A 17,629-nucleotide genomic window follows, 5' to 3' on the forward strand; every position below is an offset into this window, starting at 1 on the left:
GGTGACTTACTGGAAAGCAGCAGAAGCAGCATGGCTCTGTTTATGTTTGCTAATCACTCTACTCATCCTGTATTGATAATCCTAAAAGGCAGCAGGGATATGAGCTAGCAGTTAGGCTTCTTTTGACCAAGATTGATTTTGGCAAATTTTGAGAATGGTTGAACATTGATTGAACTGACATGGATGTAACATAGATGGTAAATTATGTAATTAATTCTGATGCCTAAAGCCAACATGACTATTCACATGCTGTATTCATACGTATGACTTGCTCACATGTTCCTTTTCTTCTACAGCACAGTGAAGATCACTTGATGTTACATTTACTTTCTTAGAGAACACAGAAGCCAAATAGGAAATTAAAAGTTCAGTCTTCTCAACATCATTATTGACCACTTTACCCTTTTCATCTTTTAAAAATCCTAAAGCATCTTTGGCTTTTCTTTAACTTTTGAATAACTTCCAAAATCCTTTCTTATTGCTTTTGGTCTGTCTTGCAAGCCTCAATTCATTACTGGCTTTAGCTCTTCTAATGCTAGCCCAGCTTTCCCTGCAGACAGCATTATATTCTTCTTTCCATTTGATATTCATTTCTTTGTTCCTTTTTAGCAAGCTTTTAAGTTCAGTATTCAGCCATCCTGGTCTCCATAAATGCTTTCCATTCTTCCTTCTTTTCGGGATTGTTACTGATTGTGCTGTGAGAATTTAATTTAGCAAAATCTCCCATCCTTCCTGGACATTACTTTCCTTTCGAACATCCTACCTTTCCTTCCTTTTTACTGAGTCCATTAAAAACTGCCTTTCTACAGTCCAATCTTAAAATCTCAGTTTTCGCAGGTTTTCCTCCTTTTGTAGTTCAAAAGTATAGGATAGAATTACCGCTGCCTCCTAAAATCTCTATCCCCTTTACTTCCTCAACTGTTTCCTAATTTTTGGTAAAAATTTGATTCAAATAAATGATGGTGGCAGTGGGATTTGAACCCAAGCCTCCAGAGAGACTGAAGCCTAAATCCAGCACCTTAGACTGCTCGACAACGCTACCTCTTACATAAGTTTAATGTTATTTATATCAAAAGTTTGCTTTTGATGTAAATGGCAGAAAATATTTTATATCCAATAATACAAAAAGACAAATGTTATTATGTATGAGCAACGTAATTATCAGGGATTTGTTTGTACATTGACTCTGGGGCACCATTTTACAAAACATATGACTTGTATCCAGATATTTAACTAATCTTTCCTCTGTTGGCTCATCCGCTAATTTTTAGATATCACTGAATTAGGTGGTACAGATTACTTGCTATGATCTCCCATATACAGGACACTCAAACATGAAGGATTCCTACACCCCTGCCTGTACGTAACAGATAATCAGAAGCAGCAGCAAGGAAGACATTATACAGCAGTGCAGAGCAGTGTAGCTATGAGTTCATCAATAGGTTGACTTACTGGATAGCAGCAGAAGCAGCATGGCTCTGTTTATGTTTGCTAATCACTCTACTCATCCTGTATTGATAACCCTAAAAAGGCAGCAGGGATATGAGCTAGCAGTTAGACTTCTTTTGACCAAGATTGATTTTGGCAAATTTTGAGAATGGTTGATCATTGATTGAACTGACATGGATGTAACATAGATGGTAAATTATGTAATTAATTCTAATGCCTAAAGCCAACATGACTATTCATATGCCGTATTCTTATGTATGACTTGCTCACATGTTCCTTTTCTTCTACAGCACAGTGAAGATCACTTGATGTTACATTTGCTTTCTTAGAGAACACAGAAGCAAAACAGGAATTTAAAAGTTCAGTCTTCTCAACATCATTATTGACCACTTTACCCTTTTCATCCTTTAAAAATCCTATAGCATCTTTGGCTTTTCTTTAACTTTTGACTTACTTCCAAAATCCTTTCTTATTGCTTTTGGTCTCTCTTGCAAGCCTCACTTCATTACTGGCTTTAGCTCTTCTAACGCTAGCCCACCTTTCCCTGCAGACAGCATTATATTCTTCTTTAGATATGAACCCTTCTTTTCATTTGATATTCATTTCTTTGTTCCTTTTTAGCAAGCTTTTAAGTTCAGTATTCAGCCATCCTGGTCTCCATAAATGCTTTCCATTCTTCCTTCTTTTCGGGATTGTTACTGATTGTGCAGTGAGAATTTAATTTAGCAAAATCTCCCATCCTTCCTGGACATTTCTTTCCTTTATAACAATCTACCTTTCCTTCCTTTTTACTGAGTCCATTAAAAACTGCCTTTCTACAGTCCAATCTTAAAATCTCAGTTTTTGCAGGTTTTCCACCTTTTGTAGTTCAAAAGTATAGGATAGAATTACCGCTGTCTCCTAAATTCTCAATCCCCTTTACTTCCTCAACTGTTTCCTAATTTTTGGTAAAAATTAGATCCAAATAAATATAGGCAGCGGTGGGATTTGAACCCACGCCTCCAGAGAGACTGGAGCCTTAATCCAGCACCTTAGACCGCTCGGCCACGCGACCTCATATGGATGGTCAAACTTATTTAAATTAGATATTTGCTAATGATATAAGTTGCAGAAAACATTGTATATCTAATTAGACAAAAATACAAATGTTATTATGCATGAGCAACGTAATTATCAGGGATTTGTTTGTACATTGACTCTGGGGCACCATTTTGCAAAACATATGACTTGTATCCAGATATTTAACTAATCTTTCCTCTGTTGGCTCAACCGCTAATTTTTAGATATCACTGAATTAGGTGGTATAGATTACTTGCTATGATCTCCCACATACAGGACACTCAAACATGAAGGATTCCTACACCCCAGCCTGTACGTAACAGATAATCAGAAGCAGCAGCAAGGAAGACATTATACAGCAGTGCAGAGCAGTGTAGCTATGAATCCATCAATAGGGTGACTTACTGGAAAGCAGCAGAAGCAGCATGGCTCTGTTTATGTTTGCTAATCACTCTACTCATCCTGTATTGATAATCCTAAAAAGGCAGCAGGGATATGAGCTAGCAGTTAGACTTCATTTGACCAAGATTGATATTGGCAAAATTTGAGAATCGTTGATCATTGATTGAACTGACATCGATGTAACATAGATGGTAAATTATGTAATTAATTCTGATGCCTAAAGCCAACATGACTATTCATATGCCGTATTGTTATGTATGACTTGCTCACATGTTCCTTTTCTTCTACAGCACAGTGAAGATCACTTGATGTTACATTTGCTTTCTTAGAGAACACAGAAGCAAAACAGGAATTTAAAAGTTCAGTCTTCTCAACATCATTATTGACCACTTTACCCTTTTCATCCTTTAAAAATCCTATAGCATCTTTGGCTTTTCTTTAACTTTTGACTTACTTCCACAATCCTTTCTTATTGCTTTTGGTCTCTCTTGCAAGCCTCACTTCATTACTGGCTTTAGCTCTTCTAACGCTAGCCCACCTTTCCCAGCAGACAGCATTATATTCTTCTTTAGATATGAACACTTCTTTTCATTTGATATTCTTTTCTTTGTTCCTTTTTAGCAGGCTTTTAAGTTCAGTATTCAGCCATCCTGGTCTCCATAAATGCTTTCCATTCTTCCTTCTTTTTGGGATTGTTACTGATTGTGCAGTGAGAATTTAGTTTAGCAAAATCTCCCATCCTTCCTGGACATTTCTTTCCTTAAGAACATCCTACTTTTCCTTCCTTTTTACTGAGTCCATTAAAAACTGCCTTTCTACAGTCCAATCTTAAAATCTCAGTTTTCGCAGGTTTTCCACCTTTTGTAGTTCAAAAGTATAGGATAAAATTACCGCTGCCTCCTAAATTCTCAACCCCCTATACTTCCTCAACTGTTTCCTAATTTTTGGTAAAAATTAGATCGAAATAAATAATGGCAGCGGTGGGATTTGAACCCACGCCTCCAGAGAGACGGGAGCCTTAATCCAGCGCCTTAGACCGCTCAGCCACACTACCTCATACAGATTTTCAAACTTATTTAAATCAGAAATTTGCTAATGATATAAGTTGCGGAAAACATTCTATAACTAATTAGTAGTGTTGAGCCACCCCCGTAGTGTTCGGGTTCGGTTCGGTTCGTCGAACACCGGGATGTTCGAGGAACTGTTCGTCGAACTGTTCGTCGAACACCTTAGAACACCATCGAACACCGTTAAAACCAATGGCAGGCAAACAAAAACACATAGAAACACATAGAAAACACCTGCAAAGGTGTCCAAAAGCTGACAAACTGCTCAGAAGACACTCTCTTTAAAAAAGCCGGCCGGCAAATTCAGCAGCGGCATACACCGGTACCCGACAATTTAGACAAGAAGGAATAGAGCATCACACATAGATTAGATAGATAGAAACATGTCAGTCACACATATAAGAAGCACAGTGACAGTGTTGGTTACTGCACTTGTCATTTAGTGTAAAGGATTTATTAAAAAAAATATTAGTGTTTTCATGCACCGTCTCTTTAAAAAAGCCGGCCGGCAATTCAGCATCTGTACCCGACAATTTAGAACAGAAAGAATAGAGCTTCACACATAGATTAGATAGATAGAAACATGTCAGTCACATATATAATAAGTACAGTGACAGTGTTGCTTACTGTACTTGTCATTTAGTGTAAAGGATTTATTTAAAAAAATAATAGTGTTTTCATGCACTGTCTCTTTAAAAAAGCCGGCCGGCAATTCAGCAGCGGTACCCGACAATTTAGAACAGAAAGATAGAGCATCACACATAGATTAGATAGATAGAAACATGTCAGTCACATATATATGAAGTACAGTGATAGTGTTGGTTACTGTACTTGTCATTTAGTATTAAAATAAAGGATTTATTATTAAAAAAATTGGCGTGGGGTTCCCCTTAATTTTAGGCTCTAGCGGAGGTTAAGCAGACGGCTGGGGCAGATGTTTGAAGCCTGGGAAGGGGGTAATACCCACGGAGCTTCCCAGGCTACTAATATCAGCCCCCAGCTGAATACATAGCCTTTACTAGCTATTAAAATGGGGGACCCCCCCCAAAAAATGACGTGGGGTCCCCCCTAATTTAATAGCTAGCAAAGGCTAGGCAGACAGCTGGGGGCTGATATTAATAGCCCAGGAAGGGAGCCATGAATATTGGCCCCCTCCCAGGCTAGAAACACCAGCCGTCAGCCGCCCCAGAAATGGCGCATTCATAGGATGCGCCAATTCTGGCACTTAGCCTCGCTCTTCCACGCTGCCCTGGTGCGGTGGCAGGGGGTAATAGGGTTGGGGTTGATGTCAGCTTATAATGCCAGCTGACATCAAGCCCAGGTTAGTAATGGAGAGGCATCTATAAGACACCCCCATTACTAACCCCATAGTCAAAGTTAAAAAAAACACAAACACCCAGAATAAAGTCCTTTAATTGAAATAAAGACACAGTCCTTTATTGTTCTAAATTAAACCATACTTACCGTCACGCCCATTCCAGCTGAAGCCAACGATCTCCTGCAATAAAAGAAAAATAATAAAGCAACCTCATCCTTACCTTTCCATGGTTCCCACGACAGCTTCAGCTCTGCTACATCGAGATGACAGGCTGGACCGCAGCAGAACGCTGCCATCCAGCCTGTCATCCCGCAGACACTGAGAAGCGCAGGCTTGCTTGCGCTGCTCAGCGTCTCTCTGTGACGACATCCAGATGAGCCGAGTTCATGTCCAATGAACTCGGCTCACCTCATTCACGTCACTGACAGCGTGGGAAAATTCTCACGCTGAAGCGCTGATTGCAGGAGAATTTTCCCACGCTGTCAGTGACGTGCAGGAGGTGAGCTGAGTTCATTGGACATGAGCTCACCTCATGCACATCACTGACAGCGTGGGAGAATTCTCCTGCACTCAGCACTTCAGCGTGAGAATTTTCCCACGCTGTCAGTGACGTGCATGAGGTGAGCCGAGTTCATTGGACATGACCTCGGCTCATCTGGATGCCGTCACAGCGAGACAGTGAGGAGCGCAAGCATGCCTGCGCTTCTCAGTGTCTGCGGGATGACAGACTGGATGGCAGCGTTCTGCTGCGGTCCAGCCAGTCATCTCGATGTAGCAGAGCTGAAGCTGTCGTGGGAACCATGGAAAGGTAAGGATGAGGTTGGTTTATTATTTTTCTTTTATTGCAGGAGATCGTTGGCTTCAGCTGGAATGGGTGTGATGGTAAGTATGGTTTAATTTAGAACAATAAAGAATTGTGTCTTTATTTCAATTAAAGGACTTTATTCTGGGTGTTGTGTTTTTTTTAAATACTTTACTAGAAATTCATGGCGGTCATGTCTAATACTGGCGTGACCCCATGAATTTTGGGCTTGGGGCCAGCTGATAATACCAAGCTGGCCCTAACCCCTTTATTACCCAGTGAGCCACCGCACCAGGGCCCTGGATGAGTTGGGTACAGCGCCAGAAGATGGCGCTTCTATGAACGCGCCATTTTCCGGGGTGGCTGCGGACTGCAATTTGTAGCGGGGGGGGGGCCCAGAAAGCTTGGGCCTCCCTGCGCTGCAGATTCCAGCCCCCAGCTGCCTAGTTGTACCTGGCTGGACACAAAAATAGGGCGAAGCCCCACGTACTTTTTTTTTAATTATTTCATGAAATTCATGAAATAATTAAGAAAAAAAGGCCTTCCCTATATTGTTGTGTCCGGCCAGGTACAAATAGGCAGCTGGTGGTTGGGGGCAGCCCGTTCCTGCCTGCTGTACCTGGCTGGACACAAATATTGTGCGAAGCCCCACTTCAATTTTTTTTAATTATTTCATGAAATTCATGAAATAATTAAGAAAAAAAGGGCTTCCCTATATTGTTGTGTCCGGCCAGGTACAAATAGGCAGCTGGTGGATGGGGGCAGCCCGTTCCTGCCTGCTGTACCTGGCTGGACACAAATATAGTGCGAAGCCCCACTTAAATTTTTTTAAATTATTTCAGGAAATTCATGAAATAATTTTAAAAAAATTGATGTGGGGCTTCGCACTATATTTGTGTCCAGCCAGGTACAGCAGGCAGGAACGGGCTGCCCCCAACCACCAGCTGCCTATTTGTACCTGGCCGGACACAACAATATAGGGAAGCCCTTTTTTCTTAATTATTTCATGAAATAATTTAAAGAAAATTGACGTGGGGCTTCGCCCTGTTTTTGTGTCCAGCCAGGTACAACTAGGCAGCTGGGGGCTGGAATCCGCAGCGCAGGGAGGCCCAAGCTTTCTGGGCCACCCCCGCTGCAAATTGCAGTCCGCAGCCACCCCGGAAAATGGCGCGTTCATAGAAGCGCCATCTTCTGGCGCTGTACCCAACTCATCCAGGGCCCTGATGCGGTGGCTCACTGGGTAATAAAGGGGTTAGGGCCAGCTTGGCATTATCAGCTGGCCCTAAGCCCGAAATTCATGGGGTCACGCCAATATTAGACATGACCACCATGAATTTCTAGTAAAGAATTTAAAAAAAACACAACACCCAGAAAAAAGTCCTTTAATTGAAATAAACACACAATTCTTTATTGTTCTAAATTAAACCATACTTACCATCACGCCCATTCCAGCTGAAGCCAACGATCTCCTGAAATAAAAGAAAAATAATAAAGCAACATCATCCTTACCTTTCCATGGTTCCCATGACAGCTTCAGCTCTGCTACATCGAGATGACAGGCTGGACCGCAGCAGAACGCTGCCATCCAGTCTGTCATCCCGCAGACACTGAGAAGCGCAGGCTTGCTTGCGCTCCACAGTGTCTCTCTGTGAGGGCATCCAGATGAGCCGAGTTAATGTCCAATGAACTCGGCTCACCTCATGCACGTCACTGACAGCGTGGGAAAATTCTCCTGCACTCAGCGCTTCAGCGTGGGAGAATTCTCACACTGAAGCGCTGAGTGCAGGAGAATTCTCCCACGCTGTCAGTGACGTGCAGGAGGTGAGCTGAGTTCATTGGACATGAGCTCACCTTATGCACGTCACTGACATCGTGGGAAAATTCTCCTGCACTCAGCGCTTCAGCTTGAGAATTTTCCCACGCTGTCAGTGACGTGCATGAGGTGAGCCGAGTTCATTGGACATGAACTCGGCTCATCTGGATGTCGTCACAGAGAGACGCTGAGCAGCGCAAGCAAGCCTGCGCTTCTCAGTGTCTGCGGGATGAGAGGCTGGATGGCAGCGTTCTGCTGCGGTCCAGCCTGTCATCTCGATGTAGCAGAGCTGAAGCTGTCGTGGGAACCATGGAAAGGTAAGGATGAGGTTGCTTTATTATTTTTCTTTTATTGCAGGAGATCGTTGGCTTCAGCTGGAATGGGCGTGACGGTAAGTATGGTTTAATTTAGAACAATAAAGGACTGTGTCTTTATTTCAATTAAAGGACTTTATTCTGGGTGTTTGTGTTTTTTTTAACTTTGACTATGGGGTTAGTAATGGGGGTGTCTTATAGACGCCTCTCCATTACTAACCTGGGCTTGATGTCAGCTGGCATTATAAGCTGACATCAACCCCAACCCTATTACCCCCTGCCACCGCACCAGGGCAGCGTGGAAGAGCGAGGCTAAGTGCCAGAATTGGCGCATCCTATGAATGCGCCATTTCTGGGGCGGCTGACGGCTGGTGTTTCTAGCCTGGGAGGGGGCCAATATTCATGGCTCCCTTCCTGGGCTATTAATATCAGCCCCCAGCTGTCTGCCTAGCCTTTGCTAGCTATTAAATTAGGGGGGACCCCACGTCATTTTTTTTGGGGGGTCCCCCATTTTAATAGCTAGTAAAGGCTATGTATTCAGCTGGGGGCTGATATTAGTAGCCTGGGAAGCTCCGTGGGTATTACCCCCTTCCCAGGCTTCAAACATCTGCCCCAGCCGTCTGCTTAACCTCCGCTAGAGCCTAAAATTAAGGGGAACCCCACGCCAATTTTTTTAATAATAAATCCTTTATTTTAATACTAAATGACAAGTACAGTAACCAACACTATCACTGTACTTCATATATATGTGACTGACCTGTTTCTATCTATCTAATCTATGTGTGAAGCTCTATTCTGTCTGTTATAAATTGTCGGGTACAGATGCTGAATTGCCGGCCGGCTTTCTTAAAGAGACGGTGCATGAAAACACTATTATTTTTTTTGATAAATCCTTTACGCTAAATGACAAGTACAGTAAGCAACACTGTCACTGTACTTCATATATATGTGGCTGACATGTTTCTATCTATCTAATCTATGTGTGAAGCTCTATTCTTTCGGTTCTAAATTGTCGGGTACAGGTGTATGCCGCTGCTGAATTGCCGGCTTTTCATGTTTCACTGTTGGCACTGTTCCCATCGATTTGGGCAATCACTGTAATGCCACAACCACCATGGCTGTGGCATTACAGTGAGTGGCAGACAATCCATGCAGGACACGCTTTTGGTGCACGAACAGTTATCGAACATAACCTCGAACAGCCGAATTTTTTGCAAATCGTTCGGGTTCGTCGAACAACTCGAACACCGCCCAAAACAGCTCGAATTTGAGATTGGCGAACAGTTCTAGTCGAACACCGCTCATCTCTACTAATTAGACAAAAATACAAATGTTATTATGCATGAGCAACGCACTTATCAGGGATTTGTTTGTACATTGACTCTGGGGCACCATTTTGCAAAACATATGACTTGTATCCAGATATTTAACTAATCTTTCCTCTGTTGGCTCAACCGCTAATTTTTAGATATCACTAAATTAGGTGGTATAGATTACTTGCTATGATCTCCCACATACAGGACACTCAAACATGAAGGATTCCTACACCGCTGCCTGTACGTAACAGATAATCAGAAGCAGCAGCAAGGAAGACATTATACAGCAGTGCAGAGCAGTGTAGCTATGAGTTCATCACTAGGGTGACTTACTGGAAAGCAGCAGAAGCAGCAAGGCTCTGTTTATGTTTGCTAATCACTCTGCTCATCCTGTATTGATAATCCTAAAAAGGCAGCAGGGATATGAGCTAGCAGTTAGACTTCATTTGACCAAGATTGATTTTGGCAAATTTTGAGAATCGTTGATCACTGATTGAACTGACATAGATGTAACATAGATGGTAAATTATGTAATTAATTCTGATGCCTAAAGCCAACATGACTATTCATATGCCGTATTCTTATGTATGACTTGCTCACATGTTCCTTTTCTTCTACAGCACAGTGAAGATCACTTGATGTTACATTTGCTTTCTTACAGAACACAGAAGCAAAATAGGAATTTAAAAGTTCAGTTTTCTCAACATCATTATTGACCACTTTACCCTTTTCATCCTTTAAAAATCCTATAGCATCTTTGGCTTTTCTTTAACTTTTGACTTACTTCCAAAAACCTTTCTTATTGCCTTTGGTCTCTCTTGCAAGCCTCAGTTCATTACTGGCTTTAGCTCTTCTAATGCTAGCCCAGCTTTCCCTGCAGACAGCATTATATTCTTTAGATATGAACCCTTCTTTTCATTTGATATTCATTTCTTCGTTCCTTTATAGCAAGCTTTTCATTTCAGTATTTAGCCATCCTGGTCTCCATAAATGCTTTCCATTCTTCCTTCTTTTCGGGATTGTTACTGATTGTGCAGTGAGAATTAAATTTAGCAAAATCTACCATCTTTCCTGGACATTTCTTTCCTTTAGAACATCCTACCTTTCCTTACTTTTTACTGAGTCCATTAAAAACTGTCTTTCTACAGTCCAATCTTAAAATCTCAGTTTTCGCAGGTTTTCCTCCTTTTGTAGTTGAAAATTATAGGATAGCATGATCGCTGCCTCCTAAGTTCTCAACCCCCTTTACTTCCTCAACCGTTTCCTAATTTTTGGTAAAAATTTGATCCAAATAAATAATGGCAGCGGTGAGATTTGAACCAACGCCTCCAGAGAGACTAGAGCCTAAATCCAGCGCCTTAGACCGCTCAGCCACGCTACCTATTACATATGTTTAAAGTTATTTATATCAGAAGTTTGCTTTTGATGTAAGTGGCAGAAAATATTTTATATCCAATATGACAAAAAGACAAATGTTATTATGCAACAGCAACGTAATTATCAGGGAATTGTTTGTACATTGACTTTGGGGCACCATTTTACAAAACATATGACTTGTATCCAGATATTTAACTAATCTTTCCTCTGTTGGCTCATCCGCTAATTTTTAGATATCACTGAATTAGGTGGTATAGATTACTTGCTATGATCTGCCATATACAGGACACTCAAACATGAAGGATTCCTACACCCCTCCCTGTACGTAACAGATAATCAGAAGCAGCAGCAAGGAAGACATTATACAGCAGTGCAGAGCAGTGTAGCTATGAATCCATCACTAGGGTGATTTACTGGAAAGCAGCAGAAGCAGCATGGCTCTGTTTATGTTTGCTAATCACTCTACTCATCCTGTATTGATAATCCTAAAAGGCAGCAGGGATATGAGCTAGCAGTTAGACTTCTTTTGACCAAGATTGATTTTGGCAAATTTTGAGAATCGTTGATCATTGATTGAACTGACATGGATGTAACATAGATGGTAAATTATGTAATTAATTCTGATGCCTAAAGCCATCATGACTATTCACATGCTGTATTCATACGTATGACTTGCTCACATGTTCCTTTTCTTCTACAGCACAGTGAAGATCACTTGATGTTACATTTACTTTCTTAGAGAACACAGAAGCCAAATAGGAAATTAAAAGTTCAGTCTTCTCAACATCATTATTGACCACTTTACCCTTTTCATCTTTTAAAAATCCTAAAGCATCTTTGGCTTTTCTTTAACTTTTGAATAACTTCCAAAATCCTTTCTTATTGCTTTTGGTCTCTCTTGCAAGCCTCAATTCATTACTGGCTTTAGCTCTTCTAATGCTAGCCCAGCTTTCCCTGCAGACAGCATTATATTCTTCTTTCCATTTGATATTCATTTCTTTGTTCCTTTTTAGCAAGCTTTTAAGTTCAGTATTCAGCCATCCTGGTCTCCATAAATGCTTTCCATTCTTCCTTCTTTTCGGGATTGTTACTGATTGTGCTGTGAGAATTTAATTTAGCAAAATCTCCCATCCTTCCTGGAGATTACTTTCCTTTCGAACATCCTACCTTTCCTTCCTTTTTACTGAGTCCATTAAAAACTGCCTTTCTACAGTCCAATCTTAAAATCTCAGTTTTCGCAGGTTTTCCTCCTTTTGTAGTTCAAAAGTATAGGATAGAATTACCGCTGCCTCCTAAAATCTCTATCCCCTTTACTTCCTCAACTGTTTCCTAATTTTTGGTAAAAATTAGATCCAAATAAATTATGGTGGCGGAGGGATTTGAACCCAAGCCTCCAGAGAGACTGAAGCCTAAATCCAGCACCTTAGACTGCTCGGCCACGCTACCTCTTACGTAAGTTTAATGTTATTTATATCAAAAGTTTGCTTTTGATGTAAATGGCAGAAAATATTTTATATTCAATAATACAAAAAGACAAATGTTATTATGTATGAGCAACGTAATTATCAGGGTTTGTTTGTACATTGACTCTGGGGCACCATTTTACAAAACATATGACTTGTATCCAGATATTTAACTAATCTTTCCTCTGTTGGCTCATCCGCTAATTTTTAGATATCACTGAATTAGGTGGTACAGATTACTTGCTATGATCTCCCATATACAGGACACTCAAACATGAAGGATTCCTACACCCCTGCCTGTACGTAACAGATAATCAGAAGCAGCAGCAAGGAAGACATTATACAGCAGTGCAGAGCAGTGTAGCTATGAGTTCATCAATAGGTTGACTTACTGGATAGCAGCAGAAGCAGCATGGCTCTGTTTATGTTTGCTAATCACTCTACTCCTCCTGTATTGATAATCCTAAAAAGGCAGCAGGGATATGAGCTAGCAGTTAGACTTCTTTTGACCAAGATTGATTTTGGCAAATTTTGAGAATGGTTGATCATTGATTGAACTGACATGGATGTAACATAGATGGTAAATTATGTAGTTAATTCTGATGCCTAAAGCCAACATGACTATTCATATGCCGTATTCATACGTATGACTTGCTCACATGTTCCTTTTCTTCTACAGCACAGTGAAGATCACTTGATGTTACATTTGCTTTCTTAGAGAACACAGAAGCAAAACAGGAATTTAAAAGTTCAGTCTTCTCAACATCATTATTGACCACTTTACCCTTTTCATCCTTTAAAAATCCTATAGCATCTTTGGCTTTTTTTTAACTTTTGACGTACTTCCAAAATCCTTTCTTATTGCTTTTGGTCTCTCTTGCAAGCCTCACTTCATTACTGGCTTTAGCTCTTCTAACGCTAGCCCACCTTTCCCTGCAGACAGCATTATATTCTTCTTTAGATATGAACCCTTCTTTTCATTTGATATTCATTTCTTTGTTCCTTTTTAGCAAGCTTTTAAGTTCAGTATTCAGCCATCCTGGTCTCCATAAATGCTTTCCATTCTTCCTTCTTTTCGGGATTGTTACTGATTGTGCAGTGAGAATTAAATTTAGCAAAATCTACCATCTTTCCTGGACATTTCTTTCCTTTAGAACATCCTACCTTTCCTTACTTTTTACTGAGTCCATTAAAAACTGTCTTTCTACAGTCCAATCTTAAAATCTCAGTTTTCTCAGGTTTTCCTCCTTTTGTAGTTGAAAATTATAGTATAGCATGATCGCTGCCTCCTAAGTTATCAACCCCCTTTACTTCCTCAACCGTTTCCTAATTTTTGGTAAAAATTTGATCCAAGTAAATAATGGCAGTGGTGGGATTTGAACCAACGCCTCCAGACAGACTAGAGCCTAAATCCAGCGCCTTAGAGCGCTCGACCACGCTACCTCTTACATATGTTTAAAGTTATTTATATCAGAAGTTTGCTTTTGATGTAAGTGGAAGAAAATATTTTATATCCAATATGACAAATAGACAAATGTTATTATGCAACAGCAACGTAATTATCAGCGAATTGTTTGTACATTGACTTTGGGGCACCATTTTACAAAACATATGACTTGTATCCAGATATTTAACTAATCTTTCCTCTGTTGGCTCATCCGCTAATTTTTAGATATCACTGAATTAGGTGGTATAGATTATTTGCTATGATCTCCCACATACAGGACACTCAAACATGAAGGATTCCTACACCCCTGCCTGTACGTAACAGATAATCAGAAGCAGCAGCAAGGAAGACATTATACAGCAGTGCAGAGCAGTGTAGCTATGAATCCATCACTAGGGTGACTTACTGGAAAGCAGCAGAAGCAGCATGGCTCTGTTTATGTTTGCTAATCATTCTACTCATCCTGTATTGATAATCCTAAAAGGCAGCAGGGATATGAGCTAGCAGTTAGACTTCTTTTGACCAAGATTGATTTTGGCAAATTTTGAGAATGGTTGATCATTGATTGAACTGACATGGATGTAACATAGATGGTAAATTATGTAATTAATTCTCATGCCTAAAGCCAACATGACTATTCACATGCTGTATTCATACGTATGACTTGCTCACATGTTCCTTTTCTTCTACAGCACAGTGAAGATCACTTGATGTTACATTTACTTTCTTAGAGAACACAGAAGCCAAATAGGAAATTAAAAGTTCAGTCTTCTCAACATCATTATAGACCACTTTACCCTTTTCATCTTTTAAAAATCCTAAAGCATCTTTGGCTTTTCTTTAACTTTTGACTTACTTCCAAAATCCTTTCTTATTGCTTTTGGTCTCTCTTGCAAGCCTCAATTCATTACTGGCTTTAGCTCTTCTAATGCTAGCCCAGCTTTCCCTGCAGACAACATTATATTCTTCTTTCCATTTTATATTCATTTCTTTGTTCCTTTTTAGCAAGCTTTTAAGTTCAGTATTCAGCCATCCTGGTCTCTATAAATGCTTTCCATTCTTCCTTCTTTTCGGGATTGTTACTGATTGTGCTGTTAGAATTTAATTTAGCAAAATCTCCCATCCTTCCTGGACATTACTTTCCTTTCGAGCATCCTACCTTTCCTTCCTTTTTACTGAGTCCATTAAAAACTGCCTTTCTACAGTCCAATCTTAAAATCTCAGTTTTCGCAGGTTTTCCTCCTTTTGTAGTTCAAAAGAATAGGATAGAATTACCGCTGCCTCCTAAAATCTCTATCCCCTTTACTTCCTCAACTGTTTCCTAATTTTTGGTAAAAATTAGATCCAAATAAATGATGGTGGTGGTGGGATTTGAACCCAAGCCACCAGAGAGACTGAAGCCTAAATCCAGCACCTTAGACTGCTCGGCCACGCGACATCTTACTTATGTTTAATGATATTTATATCAAAAGTTTGCTTTTGATGTAAGTGGCAGAAAATATTTTATATCCAATAATACAAAAAGACAAATGTTAATATGTATGAGCAACGTAATTATCAGGGATTAGTTTGTATATTGACTCTGGGGCACCATTTTGCAAAACATATGACTTGTATCCAGATATTTAACTAATCTTTCCTCTGTTGGCTCATCCGCTAATTTTTAGATATCACTGAATTAGGTGGTATAGATTACTTGCTATGATCTCCCATATACAGGACACTCAAACATGAAGGATTCCTACACCCCTGCCTGTACGTAACAGATAATCAGAAGCAGCAGCAAGGAAGACATTATACAGCAGTGCAGAGCAGTGTAGCTATGAGTTCATCAATAGGTTGACTTACTGGATAGCAGCAGAAGCAGCATGGCTCTGTTTATGTTTGCTAATCACTCTACTCATCCTGTATTGATAATCCTAAAAAGGCAGCAGGGATATAAGCTAGCAGTTAGACTTCTTCTGACCAAGATTGATTTTGGCAAATTTTGAGAATGGTTGATCATTGATTGAACTGACATGGATGTAACATAGATGGTAAATTATGCAGTTAATTCTGATGCCTAAAGCCAACATGACTATTCATATGCCGTATTCATACGTATGACTTGCTCACATGTTCCTTTTCTTCTACAGCACAGTGAAGATCACTTGATGTTACATTTGCTTTCTTAGAGAACACAGAAGCAAAACAGGAATTTAAAAGTACAGTCTTCTCAACATCATTATTGACCACTTTACCCTTTTCATCCTTTAAAAATCCTATAGCATCTTTGGCTTTTCTTTAACATTTGACTTACTTCCAAAATCCTTTCTTATTGCTTTTGGTCTCTCTTGCAAGCCTCACTTCATTACTGGCTTTAGCTCTTCTAACGCTAGCCCACCTTTCCCTGCAGACAGCATTATATTCTTCTTTAGATATGAACCCTTCTTTTCATTTGATATTCATTTCTTTGTTCCTTTTTAGCAAGCTTTTAAGTTCAGTATTCAGCCAACCTGGTCTCCATAAATGCTTTCCATTCTTCCTTCTTTTCGGGATTGTTACTGATTGTGCAGTGAGAATTTAGTTTAGCAAAATCTCCCATCCTTCCTGGACATTTCTTTCCTTTATAACATTATACCTTTCCTTCTTTTTTACTGAGTCCATTAAAAACTGCCTTTCTACAGTCCAATCTTAAAATCTCAGTTTTCGCAGGTTTTCCACATTTTGTAGTTCAAAAGTATAGGATAGAATTACCGCTGTCTCCTAAATTCTCAATCCCCTTTACTTCCTCAACTGTTTCCTAATTTTTGGTAAAAATTAGATCCAAATAAATAAAGGCAGCGGTTGGATTTGAACCCACACCTCCAGAGAGACTGGAGCCTTTATCCAGCGCCTTAGACCGCTTGGCCACGATACCTCATACGGTCGTTCAAACTTATTTAAATTAGATATTTGCTAATGATATAAGTGGCAGAAAACATTGTATATCTAATTAGACAAAAATACAAATGTTATTATGCAACAGCAACGTAATTATCAGGTAATTGTTTGTACATTGACTTTGGGGCACCATTTTACAAAACATATGACTTGTATCCAGATATTTAACTAATCTTTCCTCTGTTGGCTCATCCGCTAATTTTTAGATATCACTGAATTAGGTGGTATAGATTACTTGCTATGATTTCCCATATACAGGACCCTCAAACATGAAGGATTCCTACACTCCTGCCTGTACGTAACAGATAATCAGAAGCAGCAAGGAAGACATTATACAGCAGTGCAGAGCAGTGTTGCTATGAATCCATCACTAGGGTGACATACTGGAAAGCAGCAGAAGCAGCATGGCTCTGTTTATGTTTGCTAATCACTCTACTCATCCTGTATTGATAATCCTAAAAAGGCAGTAGGGATATGAGCTAGCAGTTAGACTTCTTTTGACCAAGATTGATTTTGGCAAATTTTGAGAATGGTTGATCATTGATTGAACTGACATGGATGTAACATAGATGGTAAATTATGTAATTAATTCTGATGCCTAAAGCCAACATGACTATTCACATGCCGTATTCATACGTATGACTTGCTCACATGTTCCTTTTCTTCTACAGCACAGTGAAGATCACTTGATGTTACATTTACTTTCTTAGAGAACACAGAAGCCAAATAGGAATTTAAAAGTTCAGTCTTCTCACCATCATTATTGACCACTTTACCCTTTTCATCTTTTAAAAATCCTATAGCATCTTTGGCTTTTCTTTAACTTTTGACTTACTTCCAAAATCCTTTCTTATTGCTTTTGGTCTCTCTTGCAAGCCTC

At 39.9% G+C, this 17,629-nt stretch overlaps 2 non-coding genes across 2 annotated transcripts; both read right to left on the bottom strand.

The window, feature by feature from the left end:
- Positions 1 to 2,421: 2,421 nt before the first annotated feature.
- On the bottom strand, positions 2,422 to 2,503 carry TRNAL-AAG (transfer RNA leucine (anticodon AAG)). Its single transcript has one exon. It is a non-coding gene; the product is annotated as a tRNA-Leu (tRNA).
- Positions 2,504 to 3,882: 1,379 nt separating this feature from the next.
- On the bottom strand, positions 3,883 to 3,964 carry TRNAL-AAG (transfer RNA leucine (anticodon AAG)). Its single transcript has one exon. It is a non-coding gene; the product is annotated as a tRNA-Leu (tRNA).
- Positions 3,965 to 17,629: the final 13,665 nt, after the last annotated feature.

This window comes from Phyllobates terribilis, unplaced genomic scaffold (assembly GCF_046119375.1).
Source record: "Phyllobates terribilis strain yellow unplaced genomic scaffold, ASM4611937v1 Scaffold_11__3_contigs__length_659146591, whole genome shotgun sequence".
Lineage (NCBI taxonomy): Eukaryota > Metazoa > Chordata > Amphibia > Anura > Dendrobatidae > Phyllobates > Phyllobates terribilis.